This window comes from Anser cygnoides, chromosome 19, assembly GCF_040182565.1.
Source record: "Anser cygnoides isolate HZ-2024a breed goose chromosome 19, Taihu_goose_T2T_genome, whole genome shotgun sequence".
In the NCBI taxonomy this organism is placed as follows: domain Eukaryota; kingdom Metazoa; phylum Chordata; class Aves; order Anseriformes; family Anatidae; genus Anser; species Anser cygnoides.
The window spans coordinates 3,236,321-3,260,820 of NC_089891.1; the positions used below are offsets into that span (position 1 = coordinate 3,236,321).

The 24,500-nt window shown below is 48.5% G+C and overlaps 2 long non-coding RNA genes across 2 annotated transcripts in view; both read right to left on the bottom strand.

Annotated features, from left to right (window-relative positions):
* Positions 1 to 24,500, bottom strand: part of LOC106047103 (uncharacterized) — a 133,643-nt gene that overhangs the window by 91,733 nt on the left and 17,410 nt on the right. The window lies entirely within an intron of this gene.
* On the bottom strand, positions 16,301 to 22,223 carry LOC106047101 (uncharacterized). The gene is made up of 2 exons (XR_007167977.2): positions 18,112 to 22,223; positions 16,301 to 16,610 (listed from the first exon to the last, which is right to left on the bottom strand). It is a non-coding gene; the product is annotated as an uncharacterized lncRNA (long non-coding RNA).

Consider the following 24,500-nt stretch of genomic DNA (forward strand, 5'->3'; position numbering starts at 1 on the left):
CTAAAAGCACGTTGGGCTTTCAGGCCAAATCACAACACAAACTAACAGCCACCTAGGGGTGGAAAGGGAAAGCCACGGTGGTCCCTGAGGACATCAGCTCACCAGTTGGGACTCATCAGCTCAGCATCCCGCAGGCACACATCCCAGGAGGGGTTCATCTCTCCTGACTTAATCTTCTGAATAGTCTCAGGTGTCTCCTTAATCAGGGGAAAGCATCGCTATCTCCAGGTGACCGTGTGGGTGGACAGGGGGGCAAATCTGCACCGCACAGCTGAGCTTAAACCACACGGGTAGGTGTGCCACGAGAGTCCCCGCTGCTCCCAGCACACTGCTGCAACCAGCCACGTTACGAAGAGATAAAGCCCCAAGTGATTTAAGACACGTAACTTGATTTTAAGATGTCCACACTGGTGGGATTTGGGTTGATTTATCCCCCACAAGTTTCTGAACGGAGTTAAGATGCTGCAGAAATGGCTGGGAGATCTCCCCTACGAGGAGCTCCCAGGAGAGGCCGCGGCGCACGGCAGCCCACCGAGCCGTTCGTCTGCATCTGCCTTTCTCATTTCCAGGCAGGTGAAGGAATCAATATGAAGCCAAGTGAATTAATCTGGATCTAGAATGCCTTAATAAATAACAAGGTTTTCAGAAAATTCAGTCCCGGGTTCATTGGTTCTTCCGGAACCCCTGATCTAAGCTGGTAAGAAATAAATAAAGCTCCTAATTCGCTTCTAGATCAGCCTAGTTTTGCAAAACAACCTCTTGTGTTACGCTGCAAAAAGCAGGCAGCTGTGCTGGTAGCACTCATAATGTCAGGGCTTGTTGGATTAATCGATTACAAAACCAGAAGAGACTGCTGTGATTTTCACTCCTGACCCCCTGGATAACTCAAGCCGTAAGACTTCCCAGAACTGATTCCTCCTAAAACTAGCGCAGATATTTTAGGAAAAGAAAAACATGTAAAAGTTTCCAGTGAAACAGAAAGGTTCATGTTTCTTGGTGTGCTGTTGTGAGTGGCTCGTTGCTCTCACTGTTGAAAATGTGTTTTATTTCTCGTCTGAATTTACGTACCTTCAGTATCTCTCTACTGGATTTTATTACATGTTTGTCTGCTGGACTGAAGTCAACTTTTTTACCGGTTTTATGTCTCTCCACCAGAGCATTCAAGTCTCACCGCCACCCTCCTCTTTGTTAGACGATGCAAACCAGGCTCCTGCAGCCTCCAGTGGGAAGACGTGCTTTCCAATCACTGAATAATTCTTAAAACCTTTTTCTCAATTTTCTCCAATTTATCAACATCTTTCTCAAACTACCAGACACAACTGGAGTCGGCAGGAGCAGCACCTTTCTCCTCGTCTCAAATATTCCTCACTTTCATCCAGCCGAAGAGGACACTTCCCCTGGTTGGCATGCTCCCAGGCAGGGTCAGTACTTGGCCAACGGTCCCCACAGCTTCACGCATCTTTTTCAGAACCATCGGCTCTCAAAATACAGCCCAGCATTATACGGGCCCTATTAAAACACATCACTTGTTTTCATCCAGGTTACTAATGGAATCTAAATCATTCTGCACCAGAGATCTGCCTTTTAATTTATTTATCTCTTCTTCGTGTTTTGACCTCACCTCAAAGATAGATCAGCAATAACTGCTGGACTCCATTAGAAACACGTCTACTCGCTGATGAATTCCCATTTAAAATTTGAGATGACGGCAGGTTTTTTTTACCCATTTCAGAAGTGCCTAATTGGTTTTCTATCATTCGGGTTCTACATAAAATGTTACTCATAGCCAATACTTCCTCGGGATCAGGGGGTAATTCAGGCTGGAAGGGGCCTCAGGAGGCCTCCAAGTCCAACGCGCTGCCCAGAGCGGGGTCAGCTACGAGACTGGACCAGGACGCTCAGGACCCTCTACAGAAGTTCATCACCTCACTACTATTACATTTATCAATGCAACTTGTAATCTTCCTGGAAAAAAAAAAAAAATCTAATTAGACAAGAACCATATTCCATAAGCCCACATTGATTGACACTACTTACATTAATCCCTTTAATTCTTTACTAATTACATGTACTATCAGCAATTCCATTATTTTGTCTAGGATTAATGTCAGGCAGAAAAATCTGTAGTTATGTGAGCCACCTTGTTTACCCCTAAAAAAATAACGGCACTAAACTAAACTTCTTCCACGCAGCTGGAACTTGCTGGTATTCATTATCTCTAATTAAGAGCTGCTATATAATATTCTTTCAATATAAAAGTGGTGCTTTTTTAATTGTTATAAAACATGATCACACAATCTTGTTTTTCCCCATAAGTAAGAAATTGGAATACTTATTGAACTCTTCAAAATTCTGTACGATATTACTAACAGCACTATCGTTTTCGCATAGCAGTGATCTATTGTAAACTTAATTATATCACTCAAGAAAGAGAGCTGCATTTCTATGGGGATTTCATTTTGAAAGCCATATGTTGGAGCCTTGTGCTGCAAATACTAAAAATGTGCTTGGAATTCCTAAAATTATACTTGAAAATATCCAGACACAAAAACAATCGCATCTAACACAGAAGAAATTCTGTATTAGGCCTCATTTTTACAGATCAAGGGGAACTGATGACAGAATGTAAAAATATAGTAGCAGCTTAGGTACAAGAGACTGATTTGATTACATTTGTTATGTGCAAATAGAATAAAGTCCAAACGAGTAATGTATCTACTTGATGATTTAAAGTGCCAGCTTAACAAAGCTGAAAATAATTACAAAGCAAAACAATTGGGAGAAAGAATTTGAGCAGGAATTTGTGAATGATAATTGGGAACCGTTCAAGACCGTTTCACTGGCTCGCAGGAGAACCACAATCCTGCGGAACGAGGGGCGGCTGCGCTGCCTGAAAGCAGCTCTGGCGTGGAGGGCAAGTGAAAGCCGAAGCATAAGAATTAAAAAAAGGCAAGTTCTTCCAACCCCACGTTGTGCTGCTCAGAGCCAGAACGTCCAAAGGCCCAGCCATGGGCAGCTATAAGCATGTCTACACTCGGTGAGCATCCCCAAAAGGTGACCCGCTGGGGCTGGGAGTCCCCTGGTGCCACCCTGCAGCCCCTCTACCCTACTCGCAGCAGCACCGGCAGCGACTTGGCCGGAGCCAATCCTGTTGGCTTCTCCAACCTTTGGGCTACCATCCAAAGGAACAAGGACCTGCATTCCTACGGAAGTGGCCCTGAAGGCAGTGCCCCCCCCCAGGTAAGGTACTTCTGGGCATGGCAAGAAGCAGGTGACACACGACACGTCCCCAGGCTGCCCTGTAGGACCAAGCCCAGCGGGGTCCCATACCGTCTCCCTCCAGCCCACACCCCACGGGATGACCCACGCCAACGGGGCCCAACGGCAGGCACACAGCTCTTCTGCAGGAGCACAGACAGCAAAAGGCTCACCCGGCAGACCCCGCAAAGGACCCGCTGGGGGGCGAGGAGATGCCCCCGGCCGTGACTTCTCCGCAAAGCAGGGCCTCCACGGGAAGGTCCTTAAGGGTTAAATTCCCTCCCTGCCTCCTCCTCCCCGCTCCAGCGAAAGGATCCTTGTGAAAGAATCTGTATTCAATATGCACCAGGAGAGACTCTGGTCCGCGCTTTTTAATAAAAGAGCAATTCCTTTGCATTCTCAGGTGTCCCTTAAAATCAAGCTCTGATATTTCTACTGCATTATTACCACGGTCTGTAGATGTCTTCAGACCCAGAAAAGCCATTTGCTCTGCAGGTATGCTTTGCCCCTGCAGTGCCGAACAGTTTCTTTCTGTTAAGAAAAGCCCCTCTAGAGAAATTGGTACTTGGAGCCAATTAATGGACCTCTTCCACCTCCTGTCCTGCCAGTTTTTCTTGGCAGCAGCATCCCGTCCCCGTGGCTGAGACACCGGTCGTTACAGCGTGCCATTAAACAGTGGAACCGGGGAAATAGCACGTGTAACCTCGGCAAAAAGGAGCGGCCTGAAACACTGCCGGACGCGTTCATTTCCAGCCTGTGCACCCCTCCTAATGACGCAGCTCTTGCAGCGCCACTAATTGACTTCTGAGAGCACAGGGGCCGCACGGCACAGAGATAAATGTAACTCCGAGGATGAGCAAAACCCCATAATTACAAACAGGGGAGAGGGGTGTTCCTGGAACCACGAGGAAATGGAGAGTGAATACCTGGCTCCTGAAAGCCAGGCAACACCTCTGGCAACAGGGCGGCTCTAAGATAACCCCATAAGGCTGGGTCTTTAACAACCGCCCGAGGTCCGGGCTGAGAAAGAGCTGTTCTGTACAGCCTGAAGTTGCTCGGGCTCTTCAGAGTCCCCGCTCAAATCCCCACAGACCTTCCTGGGCTGAGAAGAAAGGGTTGCATTAAACCCTCCACATCACTGTCTTTGCAAATTCCCTCTGTTCTGGGAGCAGACAGAATGAAGGGGGGGAGAACTCAGGTCCGGATTAAGTTTAAATGTGGGGCTTGGAATCAAGGGATCCTGTTTGGGTTCAGATTCACAGATTTTTATCTCTTTGGATACAATAGTCTGACCTCTTGTGCAGCACGGGTCACCCAACGGCAATAAAAGTCTGTATCGAGCCCCCTGACTGCTCTTGGAGCTAGGGGTATTTCTGAGGAAGACACGCATTCTTGATTTGAAGAGATCAAACCATGGAGAATCCATCGCATTCCCCGGTAAACTGTTCCAGAGGTTAATTACTCTCCCTGTTAAAAATTTGTACCTTATTTCCAATTTGAATTTTTCTGGCTTCAGTTTCCAGCCATTGGACCTTGTCATGCCTTTGAGTGCTCAATTAAAGAACGCGAAAGCATCAGATACCTTTTCCATCTGTCAGCGCTCAGACACAGAAATCTCAGTAGCTGGTTCTCATGAGGATTTTGGCAGGATCTGAACCACCAACAGTAGCTTTGCTGTCTGTCTTCAGATCTGACTCAGAAGCCAAGTCAAAAGGGTGAATGTAATTAATTTTTAATAATTAGTGATTCTTGACAGAGCTGGGCAATAAATAGATCCGGTTGGAAAAATTCTAATGAGTCTTGTTCCTTATCAAAGCTCTCCGTTTTCTCCAAACGGGGAGGCTTCAGCGAAGGGTGGCAGCGAAGGCTCCCACTGTGCCCCACTGAGCAAGTTCTGCCCCAGAGCCTGCCCCGGACCCCACAGCATCCGCACCCAGCACCCCGCAGCAAGCCGGACACACAATGTGGCTGCACCAGGGCAGGGTCATGGCAAAATGAAGCTGCAGTTCTCCTTGGAGCTAGATTGCAACCAAAACCAGCACTCCGACCGTGACAGATGTGCTGTTCCCCAAAACCACTCCGGAAACAAACCTGAATGCCTCCCATGAGAGTGCTGGCAGAGATTTTCTCCTCCCATCTCCCTCCTTCCTCTTCCATGGAAGAAGTCAATTTTTTGACAAGCAACTGGAAAAAAAAATATCTGTATGTTCAAATTAGGAGCAAGTGACATCACACCACAGTGCTACGGGACACGTGCCCTGCCTGGTAACTGTCCCACCCTGTTCAGTACCTGCCCAAGAGAAGAGAAGGTGATGTGCCTCCACTGTCGGGGCTTTGTCTCTCTTTAGAGAGCAGCAAGCAGCTTTTAGAAAACAAAACCAGCGTCTATGGAGACTTGGAGGAGATTCATGAAACCAAACTGCCCAAGTCTGAGTGGATGGAGCAGTGTGATTGCTTTCAAGTGAACTTCAGACGGACGCGTAGGAAAATGGGGACTGGTGATGGAAGCAGACTCTCAAATCTCATTGTTGGAGCTACTGCCCTGGCTCCTGCATGCAGGGTGTTACCTCACTGCTGCTACGACACGCTGCTCACGAGGCAGCTATTAGGATGAACTATGCTTCCCGCAGAATGGCGCTTGCCTGCTTGAGGCAACGGTGCCATATTCTGCCATTGAATTAATTTGCCATGACAGGCAGACAAACTACTTGAATGCGCCTGGAGCCCGGTGACTTTGGCTTGCTTTCATTATTTCCTCTATGCATGCAGCTTCCATTATGGAAAAGAAAGAAAGGAATCAAGTTTATCTCCTAGGCAAACAGTTATTTGCGGGCCTATCAGCAAAGGGTCACTTTGGGTTTTTATTGCTTCAGCTTGAGCTATTACAGCCCCATTGCTTTTCCTACAGAGCCCGAAAGCACAAGACACGGCTACAAAGATCTGGAGCTCACAGGTGAGACTATGTACGAGACCTTATAGCCAAGAGCCATGCAGACTTGGATAAATATCGCGGCAAATCCTCAAGGTCTGTCCAATTCAGCTACAAACACTTTTTGTCACTGTAAGTGCCCAGAAAATGAAAACAGGTTACAAAGGTCTATTCTGTCCTATAAAACACTAAAACCTGAGGGAGGCCGATTCCTCCTCCTGACGTCTGCTTCAATAAAGCCAAATCCAAAATGTCACGGGAAAGAGCCTTGGGCAGGCACTGGCAGCTTCTCCGTGGATGATGCCAGTCCTGAAAAATCCTGATGCAAAACCAGAGGCACCCCGAAATGGAAGAGACCTCTTAAGTCCCCCACCTTTCCTCTGGCCACCTTCAGCTGCCCACAGTTATTTAGAACTCTCTCAAGTAGGAAAACCCATCCTATGAGAGGCAGCCCTGTGAACCCAGGAATCTGGCCGTCCTGGGCCCACTGGCACCTCTCCCGAAGCCTTTTCCAATCCAAACACCGCCCGGGGGAGGGAACCAGGCACCAGCAGGTCAGCCCCATTTCTCACATCCTTCAGGCCATCTTTCCCAAAGATTCTGTTACTGAGCCTATTTTTGACCCCATAACCTCGGCCAACCTAATCTTTCTACTATCAGAAGGAAACAGTGATGGTTTTTATTGTATCTACCTGTCCCAGATTTATTGTACCCAGATGGATGACTCTGGGCTGTGTTTTCTATTAAGAAGTATCTTTATTTTATCACATCAATAAGAGAGGTATGCAGGTCCTGAAGTCTGTTCAGCCCAACCATCAGACACACAATATTTTTCTTCACTGAAGAAAACTGCCAGAGTTACTAGGGCCCTAAATTAGGGAAACTCACGAGTATAAATGCAGCTTAAGAGTACATGCCCAGGTCCCGATCGGATCACGGGAAATTACAGTTCAATTCCAGCAGGCACTTACGGCCTTTTATATATACATTCACAACTATATGATTACGTTATCTGGATAAGCACACCTCAAAGCACGTGCTTGAATATATCGCTGAATCAAAGCTCAAACACTCTCCATGCCTCCCCTGCAGCAAAACACAACAGCGTTATTGGAATTGCGATTAGCAGCGACCACATCTTAATAAAACACAATTTTAATGCTGGGCAAAGCCCCACGTTACCGAACCTAATCAAAACACCAGTGGCTGCTAAATGACAAGACCTGCATTTGATCTCGCCTTTATGCAGTAAATGCAGGAACACAAGCTCATAAACAAGCGAGGAAACACATTTAACCAACAACCCACAACTTACTCTCAACAAGCGTACCGATGTCAGCACATGTGATAAAATTAGCCTGTCGGAGTCTGTGATTTTGGCATGATTATCTGCTAATTACATGCTGTAAGCTGAGAGGGGTGGGCTTAGCAGCTCGCTGGGGGCTGCTGGCTGCTTGTCTTCCCACAAAACTTGCTCACAAGGCATCTAAAAATAACTTTATAGGCAATTCTTCTTCTGAAAGGAGAGGCAGAGCAAAACAAAAGAGCAGCAGGTTAACTTCTTCATGCCTGAACATCCACATTTGTGCCCAGGTATCCAACAACCACCTCAGCAGAATCTAGCCCTTTGGCTCCTTTTCATCAAAAACAGCCTTTGGCCGGGCCCAAACCCCATTCTTTTTCTCATTTTCTCCAAATTCAGCTTTCTACATCTTCACCTCTGCCTTCCTCCGTTAGTACCTACGCACACAACCATCCCCTCTCTTCCACAAGTTGGATGCTCTCAGTGCTGCACGGAGCTTTGGGGCTCTGCTGTGATGTGGCTGCTAAATGAGAATAACCTCGTTTCGTGCACAGACACCGGGCTGTCCGGTCCCATCAAGCCCTACATCAGAGCAGAGCAGGTTTGTGCCCGTACAGACACAGGGAGAGGTTTACCCAGCAGCTCTCCTGCACCTGACATTCCCAGCCCCGCTTCCACGCCCCCAGCAGCAGCTGATGATTCCCACCTGACCCTGGTTTTCTGCAGAGGGCATATTTATCCCAGCTTGGATTATAATAAAGAACACTAGCGCCCTGAAATATGTTTGGGAAAATACGATGATGTGCATTGTCACAAGCACACGACAAGTGCATGATCATTTTCAGTAGTTATTTTGATGGAGCAAATCTATCAAAAGAGCAAAAAAAGATAACTGGATGAAACACAAACTAAATTTTACCCATTAAGCAATTCTATTAGGCTACAGACCAAAGGAGGTTATTGATTCAAGGAGCACAGTGTGAGTGACTAAATACTTACGAGCATCAGAGACCCACTGCAATCAATTACTGCTCACAGTCGGTTACTGGAGCTGCTGTTAGGAAAGGATGTTTTTCAGCATCAGTGATTTGTTGAAAAACTACACTGTCGGTGCTAAATACAAGAGAATATATATAAGGACTACAGGCAGTGATCATACAGGGAACATTTAAGGTTCTGATCCAGCTAATTATACTGCTAATGATAGGCAAACCAGGAAGGAGCACAGAAACTAAAACACAGACCGCACACAAGACCTGTTCTAATGGGAAAGCTGAACTCATACATTTTAATACAGAACTCAGCATAGACCAAGCTTGTCTATTTCTTGGATAATCAGTCATGTTTTTCATTACATCTCTCTATTCAACATGATGAACTTTTATGTTAGACTAGAGACAACCAACATCAGCAACTGTAAAGGGTGCAGTCTCCCTTAGACAGCATACAGGCAGGTGGGGCGATACCTACAAAGAAGCACACAGGTAAAAGCAAAACTACGATCAGAAACAAAACGGCAACTTTAAAGGCAAACTCCTGTGAGCAGCAGCAGCGAAGCAGTGGTAGAGAAATGCTATAGCTAAACCTCGTTAATGATCCTAACGTTTCCAAATGACTTCATGTTACCATGCAAACGAGATGCATTTTTTAAAGGCTTGATTTTTACGGATTGCTGGAAAGTAGATGAAGGCACCTGCGCATCTCCTACACCTCTTCTGTGTTTAATCCAAAATGAAGACATGAGCCAGGCCTATTATGTACTGAGCTGAAAAACAACCACACTTGCACGTCTCCTGATGCTTGCCCACCATTACGCTTCCACTTGTAGAAGAGGCTAAGCTTGTTTCCCCAGACAAAACTCAGTAAAGTGCAGAGGGAAATATAGAATATTGCTGGCAGAAGAGAGGCATTTTGCATGACTATTTCCCTGCTTCTGCATTAATCCCCCTCCTGTATTTCTCCTATGTGGATAGCATTAGACTATTTTTAAAGCTAGCTTTTTTTCCGTTAGTATCACCACTGGTTTCCACTGGAAGCAAATGCACGTACACACAGGCTCCACAAGTTAAAGCTGCTTTAACAAATCCCTCTTCCCCAAATCCTATTGTTCCTTGCCGGGGCTGGCTGATGTCAGCATTTCCCTAGGCAGAAGAAGGTGGGTGTCCCCTCCCCACAGCGTGGGATTCACTGGGAGTTTGGCCTTTTGTATTTTGTTAATTCTCAAATGCAAAAAAAAAAAAAAAAAAGAATTGGGGAACTAGGACAGCTGCTGGAGACTGTTGTGAAGTTGCAATTTAGCAGGGTTTATGAAGCCAGGCACCCTGCCTTTTACAGAAAACATTGCATTCCCCAGAGATGTTTTAAAATAAGGATAGGATATAGTTCCAGTATTTGCTCATGTAAATTGTTTTTCTTCCCCGTCTTTTATTCTGTTGGCTGACGCAAAGGATTAAAAGTATCAACATGTGGAAATCACGCAAACAAACCCGCGATAATCCATTTTTAACCTACCAGCGCACCATCAGGCCTTCAGTCTGGCAGCTCAGAAACTGAAACCGATAGGTGTTATGAGACCTGAACTGACTGCAACATAAACTGGCAAAAAAAAAAAAAAATAGGAGGCAGTTTCAAAATTTTACTCTGATTAATATTGGTTTAGATATTTAGTTTAACATTGGCTATTTATACATATTTATTTTATTTTAACATTGATATTTAGTTTAATATTGGCTTCTTTCCTTGACAGCTGATTTGCAGTGGCTGTAGAGAGAGCAACATGGGCATGTGCATGCAACCACGCCAAGTCAGATCATAAATCATAGAATCATTAATCCTAGAATTATTAAGGTTGGAAAAGCCCTCCAAGATCATCTGGTGGTAGGGGGGTGGTTGGACCAATGTCACCCACTAAACCATGTCCCCAAGCACCACGTCCAACCTTTCCTTGAACACCCCCAGGGATGGTGACTCCACCACCTCCCTGGGCAACCCATTCCAATGCCTGACTGCTCCTTCTGAGAAGAAATGTCTCCTCATTTCCAACCTGAACCTCCCCTGGCACAACTTGAGGTCATTCCCTGTAGTTCTAGACAAGTCGGTCTGTGTCCTCCCAACGCTTGCACGCTCAGCTCAGGCCCAGGCTGTGGATACGCACTCTGCGTGCATTTTGGTGCAGGTGAGCAGGAGCACAGCTCATGCCATTTACTCACATCTTACACCAGGGTTTTCCTTTGCCAGCAATATGGTTCTGTCCCTCACAGGGCTACCTCCTGCCATGCCACTCTCAGCTCAGAGGAAGACCCACCACAGCGACAGGCCAAGGCCTTGCCCAAGGCCAGGATGCCCCCACACGCTCTGGGGCTTTCAAGGCTGCCCATGAAGCAGGGAGCCCCAAGGCTGTGCTTCCAGAAGAGAAGCTCAAGAGCTCAGACTGACAGGCAAAGAGCCACTGAAGCTGAATTTGTCACAGACACTGCTAAGGAAGTCACTCCTGCTGAGAAACTCTAGGATCCAAGAGGAATTTCAAACCGTAAATGCTTTGTCCTCGTGCCCTGATTAGATCAAATTTGGATTAAATTGGATTAAAACCAAACGTTTCAAGGAACTCCATCAACATGCCTCCCACAGGAGCTGGGTGATCACCTGGGAGAGCAGCCCTGCAGCACTTCATTGACCTCCTAACACGCCTGTGGCTCCCAACGGGTTTGACACTACCCCTGTTCCCCAAAAGCAAGTGTTTTCCTGCCACAGCCTGGCCACGTATAATGGGCACAGCACACCCCATCACCACCAAAGCATTCCTCATCTGCATGGTGTTTCAGAAGTCCCAAACGTGCCAGATGAATGCCCATCTGTTGACGGTTTCACAACACGTAGGGCATGGGCTGCGCTTGGTTTTCTTCGCTGCGTCACTCACCTGCCAATAACCAAAGTGCCTCTTCCCTCAGAAGAAGTGCTTCGCTTTATTAAAGAAGACCAAGCCGACCTATTGATGGCATGGTACCAACTCAACAGAACAATTCAATACATGCAGAAATTTATACTTCTATTAATCAATACTTATTCATAGATTAAACAGAGGAGCAGCCTTCCGGGCACATATGTTTAGCGTCAATTCATGACTGGAAGCTAAATATACCTCCCATGGCTCCAAAACCTCAGACAAAGAGCTCCTGTTTGCAGGAGATGCACAGCCAGGGTCAGGTAAAGGTTACAAGTCATCCCTATCTCAAGGTTACTCGCACAGTGCATGAACTCCAGGATCAAGTTGCAGAGTCTGCAGCAATCGCTCACTCAAAGCCAATCACTTTCAGTGGAGACCAAGCAAAAGCAGCAGCCTTTGGGCCCTGCCAGCAGGGAGCTTGGCTGATTTGCCAGCTTTCTGTCTCCGGAGAGCATCCTTGGATGGTGGTGCTTCTACTGCCAGCCCCCAAACCAGAGTGGAAACAACGTGACCATCCCAGGCTCCTGATGTGTTCTGGGATGACTTCAAATTCAGCAGGGCAGAAGTGAGATGAGGTGTGAGGGCGTCCCATGAAGGCCTGACCGCCTGGGCATGCACTGAGCTGTTGTTTCACCCCAAAACACATCTCTGCCCAAAGGCACCGTGGGGCACCGGGACCACAGTTCCCAGGACTTCTCTGACGCAGGCCATGGCCTCCTCTGAGCATTCATAAGCAATAATGTCTGCTCGGCTTGTCCTTCCCCCAGACGGTTCAGTGGGTAAAAAGCTTGTCTTACAGAGGGACAGCCACAAAAATCAAAAAGAGACCAAATTCACCAGGATTTTCACCTATATTAAAGTATTTTCTCTAAATAATGCATAGCCTGATAGTCAAGAGGGATGAAGGGATGGGGGACATGAACCACTATTACGCCTGATATCCGTGCACTCGGTGAGGCAATGACTGTGACCAAGCTGCAAGCACATTTCGCAAACAAGGCTTCAGCCTTCGGCCCGTCCACCAATACCTCATGTGCCTTAAAAGGATTTCTTCTGAAGAACGGCTGTGGTTGCACTGCCCAGATTCATGGCCTGAGCATCTGACAGGCCGATTAATGCTTGCTGCTGAAGATCAGCCTTTACATTCAGAAACCTTGCTGCCCCCTGCCACACCAGGGAGCGGAGCACACGTCTGGGAGAGGGGATGGAGCAGCACAGCCCCCTTCCTGCTGCAGGCTTCTCTTAGCAGCACCAAGCCCTGATGAATTTCTACCCTGTCCCACAGGGGAACTGCAAGGCTCAGGGCAGTATTATTTGCAAAGCGCTTTGAAACCATTCTGTGAAGGCTTTATATAAATGCAAAGCAGTATTATTGTGTTACCTTTCCTAAGCTTTCAGCATTTCTAGCCAGACTCGTGGGTGTTGACTCCTCACACACGCACATCAGAGGGGGAAATCTTGTCTCCCTAACCAAATTGCTTTAACTTTCTTGCTGAAACAGCTTTCATTTGGATGCAGAAACTGCCCAACAACATCCCTACCTGACAACATGACCCAGAATTGCCAAGCTCTCCCCGCTGGTACCCACATCCTGGAGCCCCTGGCTGCCCCCAAGCTCTGGTTCAGCTCCCAGTGCTGGGGTGTGGAGCGGGCGAACCATCCCTGCCAACACATTTCACCACACAGCAGCAAAGAGCAGCCCTGAACCCCAAAAACTGCACCTGCCAAATGCTTCATGCCCCTTGCACGAGCAGCACTTCTCCGAAGGAGCTACCGCCGGGTGGGGATCAGCTGGCGCTTTCGCCCGCCCTTTGCAATGCATTTCCCTTTTATTCTTTCCCTCCCCTTTTACAGCGGTAGGTGGGAAAACAGAAGAGCAATCTTTCATCGACATCAGAAGCCATCAATCATCCTCTAAAAACAGCTGAATAATAGAACAAAAAGAGAAAGAGAGAGAGAAAAGGGTTGGGGCGGGTCCTTGGGTATGGAAATGCCTGTCCTGGTGAAATATACTGTAAATTAGTCTGAGACAGGGGAATTTGGAGCCAGCAGGGTCCCCAAAGCTCGCTTAATATCAACTCCAGAAACATTACACTAATGTATTTTTAAATATGATTTACAGGATGCTCTATCTGAGAGCATCAAGTGATGGAGGAAAATGAAGAGCTGGCCTGGCATGAATAATGTGCTTCGGGGAGGCAGCCGCCGGCTCCCTGCTGCAGGACGTGAGGCTGGAAGGGAGAGGAAGAGAAGCACTAGAAGGGCAGCACGGCTGCCTCTCCGAGTACCCCAAATCTGCTCTGTCAGAGCACTGGGGATTTAGGCACATGCTTCTCATCATCAGGAGACACTCGAGCTGTTAGGAATGAGCACCCTAAGGAATTTAAATGGCCTGGACCCCTGCACAGCCCAACCCCAGGGGACAGAGTCCCAAGCTATTGTTGTGGTGCATGAGGCTGAACCACAGCCACCTCTACATTGGGATGCAGGTACCTCTGTGCTCCCTGGAGCAAATGCTGCCTCTCGCCAGGACAAGGCCTCCTAAATACATTAAACAATCCCATTAGGATGAGTCTCAGTGGTTCAAACGGGGAGATGGCACCAGTCCACAGGGACCCTCATTGTCCTGACTCCTTTGGAATGCCACTGCGATGGGCCAAACTCCACTCATCCAGCTGCAGGAGAAATCCCCTCCCAGCAGCAGAAGAAGCTCCTTCCATCAGCATTCACAGAGACTCTTATTCTTTTTATTTTTTTTTACAAGGAGAGCAAACAAGCAGCTCCCCACAGTAAGAGCCCAGCCAACGGTGCTACAGGAGCAGTGAGCAGAGCAGCAAGGAGTGGGGGCATCCGCCTGCTGCCCCCCACGCTGAAGACAAGCAGATGGCTCCAGCTGCAGAGGGACAGACTCAGCAAAGTGCTTAAGCACATGCTTAAGTTGCAAGTTTCAGCATGCTAGGAACTGTTCCCCAGCCAGCAAAACACTTAAGCATGGGAAGCAAAGGAGACTCTGGCAAGAGATTGAAATTAAGCATGGTTTGGTGAACTTGGCCATGATGCTGTCATTCCGGTAATTTTCACCTGCTTCGACTTCTTTTTAGTGGCTTATTTTTAATTAAAATGTCCTTCAAGGAAGAAAATAAATACTTGCTCAGCTTAATGCTCTGTTTCTAATCTTGGTTAATCAGAGGATAACTGAATAAAACAAACAAATAACTCCACTGTAACACGTTCCTATAGCATCATCGTGCGATTCTAACAATGCACTTCAAATTATTAACACTCTTTGTAGCTCTATTCATCATCATCTTCAGTGTCAAGATACTTCAAGAGGCAAGTGAGCTTTTAATGAGCTCTCAGACCAACACAGGAAAGAAAAAATATATCCAGTGCATGCCACTTTAATGATCACCTAATTCGTTTCATTTCATCTCCTGTTATGATTTATGAATTAGGCAGAATGATCAGAGGCATTAAAAAAAACACTCACGTACACAATACCCAAAATAAGATAAATATGCTTTTACGTCCTGAAATATGTACCTGGATTGTATCTATACCTTTGCATCTTTGTGCCGGATTTTGTTTTTCCTTAGAAGCCCATGATGTTCTCACTTCCCAAGTCGCTGTGTAATTATGGCTTTGTCACATTGATTTAAACTCCTACAGCTCACAGGTCTGCCTGCTCGCCTTTGTGTTTTACACCAACACAAAGAAAACAGCTCAGGAAGGTGGTTCTTTGGCCCCGGGGTATTAATGAGTTGTTCCTTACAGGCTCTGCCTCTCTCCCTCGCTGACCCCAGCTCGTGCTCCCCCGAGCTGAAATGATTTCCATCTGTTGGCTGCAGGGAGGACGAGAGGCTCTGGACATTTCGCAAATGCAAGTGACCCCTCTAACCCCTCCCCGTGCAAGCACTTAAAACTTGCACTCACTTTTTATTTGTCCTGCAGCTATATCCCTTGAATAAAGGGGAACAATTTCCTCTCCACGGCGATGACTCTGCAGCTGGGTGCATATTCCCTGCAGATGCCTGTCGCGGGGTTTAGGAAGTGGTCGGTGATTTCCCGGTGCCCTTCTGGAGACCCTGCAAAGAGCCCCGAGCTGCAGCACAGCACACCGCATCAGGCTCTTCATGGCTTTCTTCAATCAACGACTTTCTAGGATTTTCTTTCAGACCTTTAAGACTCCTGAAGCCTGCAGTCAAATGTATCAGAGCCGACAAAACCCTGCAGGCTGCCTGCACCTCCAGCCGCTTACACTCAGCTCCATCACAGGGACAGTGCTGCGACCTCTGTGTGGGCTTCAGCAGGGTGACACCAAACGTCCACATCTCGCTTCAAGGCTCTCCCGGCTGTGTGCGGGGCTTAGTGCTCACACAGCACTGGGAAGGGGGACAGGGAGCAAGCGTCCCTTCATCATTTTCCCAACAACAGCTCCAAGCACCTAGTTACAGAGCTTCAAATCCAACTGGCCTTCCCAACCACGCACCGTAATTCCTCCAAAGCTCAGTCCAGCACCACCAAAGCACAGCTGTGCTCTTCTCACCAGGCAGTGCCTGCTCACAGCCCTGCTTCATTGCCTGAAAGTCCCCTGCAAAATGTTTTACAGAGGTTACTTTTACCTGTGCTCTGCTGTGGTACCTCTCCACTTCTCCATGGGAGAAGGTCAGAGATTCACTGCTGTCCATTTGTGCCATTTCACTAGTGGTTTGTCACACCTCTCACATTTCTTACTGCAAGCATTCTCCTCCAACTGAAAATAGTAAAAGATCATAAAAGCAGGACTCAAACACCACCTGAGATACCCCTGACCCAACAGGTGCATGCAGCAGTCACCACCCAAAGCAGAGATCTCGGAGCCGTCAGCTGCGCGGGAAAAACTGCTCCAGTTTGAACAAGAGCCCTGGGAAGGCACCAAGCACCAGGGCCAGTCAGCAGCATTGTTTGAAGTGCTCAGTGATCGTGGTATTCTCTCACATGAAACATTTGTAAAGATGCACGTTGGAAAGCAGCCAGCCAATTCAGTGAATCTGTTCCAGAGCAGGGGCACGCGAAGCGGTGTAACCATCGCAGCATCCCTCCGATGGTCAAGTGTGGCGTAATTCAAGGCGTGTGAAGTAAATGATAGGAGCAGAACTAATGCCTCCATCAGCTGGTTCCTGAGATGGAAAAGGCACCTACGGGGAAATTAAAAACATCCTTCATGTCACTGGAAAAATAAGAGTTCCAGCAACCACTGGTTGTGCATTTCACAAGCTGCTCAAAGTATCTGATACATCCCTGTCTGCCAGCAGATAAAGGAACTCCGGCAGCATCTCACCAAATTCATTGTGATTTTTCATTGTAAACAGAAACCAGCAGCATGAACGGCAGCAGTGAACAAGGGGTTTTGCACTGGGTAGAAGTGACACGCGCCCTGCCACCAGGCCTCTGCAGCACGAACACTGAATTTATCCTGCAACAACCCCGGCTGGAGTGGAAGCAGCTGGCACTGACGGGCACCTTTTAGCCTACACCAGACATGACAATGACAGACACGTGGCTCACTGCTACAACCCCCAGAAATCTTGGTTGGTATAAAGAAAGAAAAACGCTATCAGTGAGTACGGGCTGCCTTCAGGCACAGCGAAAACAGACCGTGCCTATGGATGCAAGCTGTCCGTACGCTGAAGGAATTAATGACCGACCGTATGGGAGCACAGACACCAGGCCATAGAGGCACCACCCAAATCTCACAAAGATCACTAGAAATAGCTCCCTCGGCTGTGGCCTCCCTCCTGAAAGCGTGAAAGAACTGAAAATGTTCAAGGATTTGACAAAAAGCTTAGTTTTTCCCATAGCAACTTATGGATATGAATCAGGGCAAGAACGGTGCTGACAGGGGGAAAAGCCGAGGCGGCAGTGATATGGTACTGACAGATCTTTTAGATGGAAGGGAAGACGAATGCTGATGCTAGAAATATTAGTGGAGAACACGCAGACTCCGCTGTCAGAAATCAATAGACACAGACTTATGTACTTTGGTCACATCACGCACCGAGATGAAAATAGACCTCAAGAAAGTAATTACGGACGGGAAAGCGGAGGGTCACTGCAGGAGGGAACGAGCAGCGAGGAGCTGGAGGGAGGCTCGGGGCAGCGCTGCGAGGCGGGCGGCCGACTGCTCGCTGAACGCCCCTGCCACGGGGAAGAAAGGGATGTGCCTCGTTGGTAACACGTCGATGAGATGACCTGGAAAGGAGAAAGGAGGGACTGGGAGGGGAGGAGGGGAAAGTGGCCAGTGCCGGCAAGCAAGGTGAAGAAACAAAAGGCTGCAGGACGCCCTGTATCCATTCACAGTAAGATTTCTCGGCTCGATCTCACACAAGTTTGTTCTTTTTTTTTTTTTTTTGGGCCATTCTTCAAGGGTCCCTCATCCCTTCAAAGGTTCCTCAAAGGGAGGAAAACCAAAAGGTTTTGTTTGGAAAGCGAGGCCCTTCCCCAGCACACCCACCATGCCCCTCCGACCCTCCCATCACCACCACACGCTGATGCCACCAACACAAGGTGGCCGCTAGCACGAGCTCTGCACACAAGAAGGACTGACAGACTGTGCAGGACATCCAAACCTGTGCTTGCCTTCCAAGGGAGCCCTTCCACAACGCACAGCCCACGCCAGGAAGGGCAGCAACTACATACCCAGGTGTCCTCCGCGAGGTTTACACTCCAAAAGCTGAAAAGGCTGGCACAACTATCTGAAATAGCACTGCTAGAGGGAGCGAGTTTTACACGTGCTTCCACGTCCAAGTGCACACGCCGATCTGTGTGCGCAGACATGCCTGAGCTGCACAAGTGGCATCTGCATGCACGCTGTGACACGCGGCACCGAGGCCTCACCGCCCCATTGTGACACCTCCTGCTTTCCTTCCGCTGCCTGCTGGCCTCGCCGCACAGGTGCAGGTCCCTTCACCTCCACGTGAAGCTGTCACCGCTTCCTTCCAGGACCGTGGCTCTCCTCCAGCATCATCCACAGCCGCGGGGACGCAGCGGAGCCCGCTGCAGCACAGGGCTGCCAGAGGGACGGGGCTCTGCAGCGGGGCCATGGCGAAATCGTGTCCGTGTGGAAGGCAGCAGCGCCTCATACATTTCTGGAGATGAAGTCTCCGACTCTAAAACTATGATTTAAAAGCATTGCCGAAAGCAGAAATGGCAGAGATGGGAACCTAACTCACCCAAGCAAACTGCCACTTCCAGGAGTTGGGAGAGGCAGCTTGGAAAGGAAGGGAGCCCGTGAACCCAAACTGCATTTCCAAGGCTGCTGCTTCGAGACCTCTGCGAGGACCAGATTTCCAGCAAGCACCAACAACGCACTTCCCTGAAATCCACCCTCTTTGGGAGCTCTCAAGCACCAGAAGTCCCTATTTTACCCTTGAATGGTGAATGACACCGGCACAGGGTCGCACACAAGGCCCCTGGGGACACAGATGCCGCTCACCCTTGGCGGTTCATCAGAGCTGCCTGGATGAAGCGAGGCTTTCTGCAGAGCTGGCCCCAACCCAGCACGGCCGCAGCTGCTGGGCCACTGCCCCCGGGCATGGCAAGGCCCTTCTGCAGTGAGGACGGGTGAAGGACACGCTCCCAAGGACCAGGGAGAGTTGTGGTGCTGACCCCGCTGCACAAAGCCGACCAGGCCATGGGAACACCCAACCTAGTGCTAAATCCCTTCCACCCACCTCAGCCAGAGCCTTACAACCCACTAATAAACTCCTGAATGATCAGCGCCCGCGAGTATCTGTGAGCTGCAAATATACTTTGATAAGAATCCAAACCCATTTCATGACAAAGGAAATTAAGAAGCAATTTTCAAGACTGAGAGCGCCTAATGAGAAGGCAAACACACCGCAGACCGCCTGAGCCAGTCCCAGCGCTGGTGCAGCTCAGGAGCAGGGTGATTGCTGGAGGAGCCCCTGAGATCCATCTGCCTGCAGATTACAGATAAGACACCAGATAAGACTATCTGACAATCCATTTTTTACATCAGCTACTTGTACCAGACAAGTCTGAAGAAGCTGTCAGCAAAATTCACGTAGTCAAGGTCTATTTTGCTCTCTCCAAATACTTACGGATTAGCTTTGCAAGCACCAAAAGAATGGCTTTAAGCACTCGTGCTTTCTCAGACCTCCCCAGCTGAGTCTTTGCATTCCTCTTCTGCACCGAAACCCAACCAGAGCCGCGCCACCCTTCGGTGCCGCAAGCTGCTTCTCGCCACGAGAGCCACCCTAAAACATGACTCAAAACCTAATCAGCTGGGACACAATGCCTCAGATTTCACCACGATTAATTCTGATTTCCTCTGGCTAGAGTGTGTGCAAACACCACCAGCTTCTTAAATTAAGAAAATAATTCAAGGTACGTCCGATCCCTCTCCCAAGCCAGCAGGTCAGGGGGGGATGCCTGTTTCCACTGGGCCTTTGATCTTTGCTGCCTGACCTTGCTTTTGGCAACCTCGGGGGGTCAGGGAAATTGTTTTCGGAGACCCGCAGCCTATCGATTTCTGCTGAAGGGGAGGGACGCCGGCATTGTCATGGTAATGGCAGACCCCAAAAGCCCGGCGGCAGGTTAGGTGTGCCAGCCCTGGCCGCCACCACGCTGTCGAGGGCATGCCTTGCTGCTGCGGAGGGCAGCGATCTGCCAGTCAGTTCCACCCCGTGAAAGCTAAGGTGAACACGAGGAGACCTCGCCACCTGTATTATAATACGCAGCTGTATTGAAATTTTCCTGGCAGAGCTGAAATTTTAATGTTTAATTTACTTGAACTAATGGGTCACAAAATTCCCATCTACGCTGGAAATACTAATGAACCTTTGGATGGACAGAGAGACCTCCAAGCTTTGATCCTTTTCACGGCTGTATTTTAAAACAAGCAGTTCCTTAAGAAGGTTAAGGAAGCAATAATAAAGAATTTTTAGTGTGTGTACATGATCATTCCATACTGATGCACTTCAGCTTTAATAATATTGTATTAAATTTTATTGTAACCTTGCTGACATTTACTGCAAGAGAAAGTGCGTAAGCTTAACAGCCTTATAAAATACAGCCCAGTAATGTACCTATAAAGCATAATATTTCTATACCGATGATGAGCTATTGCAATTGCATCCAATTTAGTGGCTCATTATTAACGAGCGCAATCACCTTCCCAGTCACATGCTCCGAGACGCAGCGCAGTATATTGATGCCATTTCACATTTTACAAGGCAGCTGCTCCAATTTTGCTCAGCGGCACAATGATCTGACAGTGGAAATTCTCTTCTCGTTATGAATTAGCTGTAAAACGCACCTGATGATAAAGGGGTAAATCCTCATGCACATCACCAGGGCTCTGCCTTATTCAAAGGAGGGAAATTAGTTTACACTGGCTGAGATCAGGCCTATTAAAGCTGACGTGCCGCCTTCAACTCCAATAGATAGTCTTTTGCTGAGAAGTGATACTGTTTAGTAAAATTTTGATAGAAGAGACTATTATTGAAGACCTTTTTATGGTCTAATATGGCTCAGAGTTAGGTCTCCATATAACCTGTGTCCGCAGGCTGCTCCAAATGCCCTGGGCTCCTGTTGGAGCCCAGCTCTCCAAGAGGCTTTCAGGAAGCCCAGCCGGTGCCTAAATGTCTTGGTAAATCTGAGCCTAGTGGTATATGCTGGAAAAACACATTTGGCATCACAAACTGGACTTTGGGGGAATTTCAGCACCTCCTCTCATGAAAGCACATCTGAAAGTCACTGTATCCACAGCCGCTTATTCCTAGAAGCCCTTAAGGCTCTCAAGTGACCTCTCTTTGGTCTGTTCACTTCCTAACAGAAGTTCCCAGGCTTTCCCAGACCTATCCCATTCCAGAGGGCCAAAGACCTGCTGGGATCCAGAGACCTGGCTAAGAAATTGCTGAATTGCCCTTATAAATCCAAAAGAGGCCTCTAAGCAAGTCCTCCAGATCCTTCCCAAAGGCACCCAGGATGAGGTGCTGGAAGGAAGTACAACCTTTTCTACTGAAGAAGAGAAGACAAGACAAGGACACAAACTTCAGCACAAGCAACAGGTTCAGCTGCCACCTCCAACGAACACAACTTGTCTTCTCCCCAACCCTTACGCAACGCTGCTTTCAACGCTCAGTTCAACAGAAGGCTTTCACAATCACAGCTGCAGATTAACATCACTCAGAGACCAAATCCTGCGGTTTCTTGAAGGGTACAACCTTAAAACAGGCAGAAGAGGAGCACTTCTATGCTTGAAAATGCCTACGAGCTTTTTGACTGTGGATTCCACACCTCCTTCAGCTGTACTGAGGCACAAGGAGACGATGGGGCAAGACCTCCAAGATGTGGTGGGTGTCCCTAGCATGAACCAGAGTTCAGGGTGTCTACGAACCTCTCTCACACGACAACACCCAGTGCAATGAAGTCCTCAAGAGCAGCCGGGGATTTTCGGAGCTGTCAAGGTGACAGAGCCTCAAAGCAATCGGTGCTGCTCAGCAGGATGAGACAAACACAGCTGGTACCTGGAGGAGATTAATTCAAAGAGTCATCTTGGCTGGGAGACAGGGAAAGATTTTGAGACACTGTGTATGTGGGGTAAAGAAAATAAGTAGTTCATTTTCTTAGAGCATTAAGCTGTAATGGCTGTCAAGGGGGATTACTGATATTGTTATGCCAGTGTCAGCACATGTTGTAGAACAGCTATATTTTGAATTTCCATACTTGCTTAATTTAATGTTCGAGTAATCTGACAAATGAAACAGGGCCTCAAAGACTCCTTTTTCCCCTCTTCCTTTAAAAAAATCATTCTATTAAGAATGTTAAAATTCTTGGGAGCAAGAGCTGGCATACATGGAGGGCACACGCTAATTTCATTTATGCTGAGATTTGCTTTCTGTTAAGCAACAGAAAAACAGCTAATCAAGCATAATTCAATAATACATCATCTGCAGATGCAAAGACTCAGAAGATTGGTATGGAGCTTTGCCTATTTACATGAGCTGATGATCTGGGCCAGGTGCGTTTAATTGCGCACGGGGTGTGGGTGCACACCTAAATAACTCCTCTGATGGCTCCTCCCCAGCTTTGGGCTAGCTGCGATCTGGGACAGCTTCCAGCACAGGGCTGAACAGCCCCCAGGCTCCTCCGTGCCATGGGCCCGGGGCAGCCGAGGCAGCCCACCTGCCCGGGCAGGGCGCGCTGGCCAGCTGCCACCGTCCCTAGCGGCCGGTGCTGCCCCAGGCACAGCCCGTTGCTCGGGGACCACGGAGGCCGGGAACCTGAGGTCAGCTGGCGACACTGCCACGCTCCCTGCGTCACACCACAGGGTGCCCTGTGCGTCTGTGTCACGCTGCAGAGCACTTAAAATAACCCCAAAACAGCCTTACGGCTCCTGGCAGAAAAACCCAGATGGGAAAACACGGTCTGCTGCGGTGGCGCGTTTCCACCACCCTTCTCAGCATGGGCTGTGTTGTAGGAAGAAGTTTCCCCACGTCAGACCCCAGCCTACCTGCCACGGGCAGCCCTGCCACCACCCCGCAAAACGCTCGGATCCCCCAGCCCCTGAAGCTGCTACCGGCCCCGCACAAAGCGGGTCAGAGCCCAGCTCTGCTGCAGCCGATACGGGGGGGACATTTCACACCGAGAGCAAATCTCACTTCGTGTTACATCGATCAGAGCTGTCTAGAGGAACGCAACTTTGTTTTATAGAGGGTTTCAGTCCTCCTTTTCTTCTTATCATTCAGACTCAAGCAAACAACTCAGCTGGTTGAAATTCCCTGCCCAAGAGAACAGAGGCAGCGCAGGAGGGCTGCTGTGGGCTGCAGCCACGGCCCAACAGCCCCAGGCTCCTGGGCAGAGACCGCGAGGACCTCAAGAGGTTCCTTCAGACCTCTGAAATCAGAAACATCCTCACTAACCAGACTCTTTGGCAAAATGGCAAATTCCATCCCCTAAATATTTTTTAAGTGTTACTGCTAAGCAGCTCCATAGATCAATGTCATACAGGAGGGTAAAAAACCTCATGTTACAGACTCCCTTAAAAGAAACCAGGTACGACCTCTTTGCCGACGCTGCTTCTGGCCAATATCTGATGCGTACAAAAAAGCCGTTTGGGGAGGCTGGGGTGGAAAAATCACCGATAACAGACAGGCTTGCAGAGATTGTGCTGTGCACAAGGACACTGGCCCACGGACCAGTTCACACATAGCTAGCAGAGAGACTCTTCCCTTTGTTCTCCATCCCCTGTTCTGTTGTTAAGGCTCTATGCTAATTTCCCTGGAATTACTATGGCACATTTGTAAACACACATGAAAAGCAGACAGCTCTCTGCAATCACTGCTGTCTTGGGCTATTAAGTATAATATTTAGCTCAGCCAGATGCCGCCAGAAGTTCGCCAAGCCCATAAAACAAGCTCAATCACATATTTTTGAAAACGAGAACACGAAGCCATTTTGGAAGAGTTTACGTATATGTTTGTGCATTTGTTTCCTTCCATCTGGCCAATTCCCTCCCAAGGCGGAGAGCTGATGCCCAAGGGAGGAAGCTTTTGCATGCAGCCACCTCTCAGCAACGCCCTCCCGAAGCAGGATTGCAGGATTGCTGTCAGCCCCCCTGGCTAGAGCACATTCACGCACCACTTCTCACTGCAGAGAGGATGAGAAGATGCTGTTGCTTTTGATGGCACTCAGAGGAAAACAGCACCTTGAGCTGTCTGCTGGGTGAAGACCTCAAGGGCAGCTGGTTCCAGCGTACCACAGAGGCAGTTTGCAGGCTTTCCGGGTGCTAAATCCCCAGCACGTTTCAAGCCTTTCTCTCCCCTTAAGGCTGCTTGAAGGAGCTCTGCAGAGGAAGGACACCACCACAGGCTCCCGACCCACAAACACACCTGTAAACCCTTCCAGACCTGAGCACCTCAGTAAGGTACCTGCATGTGGATGGGCTCTGCCCCGCGAGAGCTTGAGGCTGGAGGTGCCAGAAAGGCAACGCGGGATGTGCTTTTATGGCCACGGTGTCCTGAGGCTCAGGGCACCCCCAGCCCCGTGCTGGTGCTGCACAT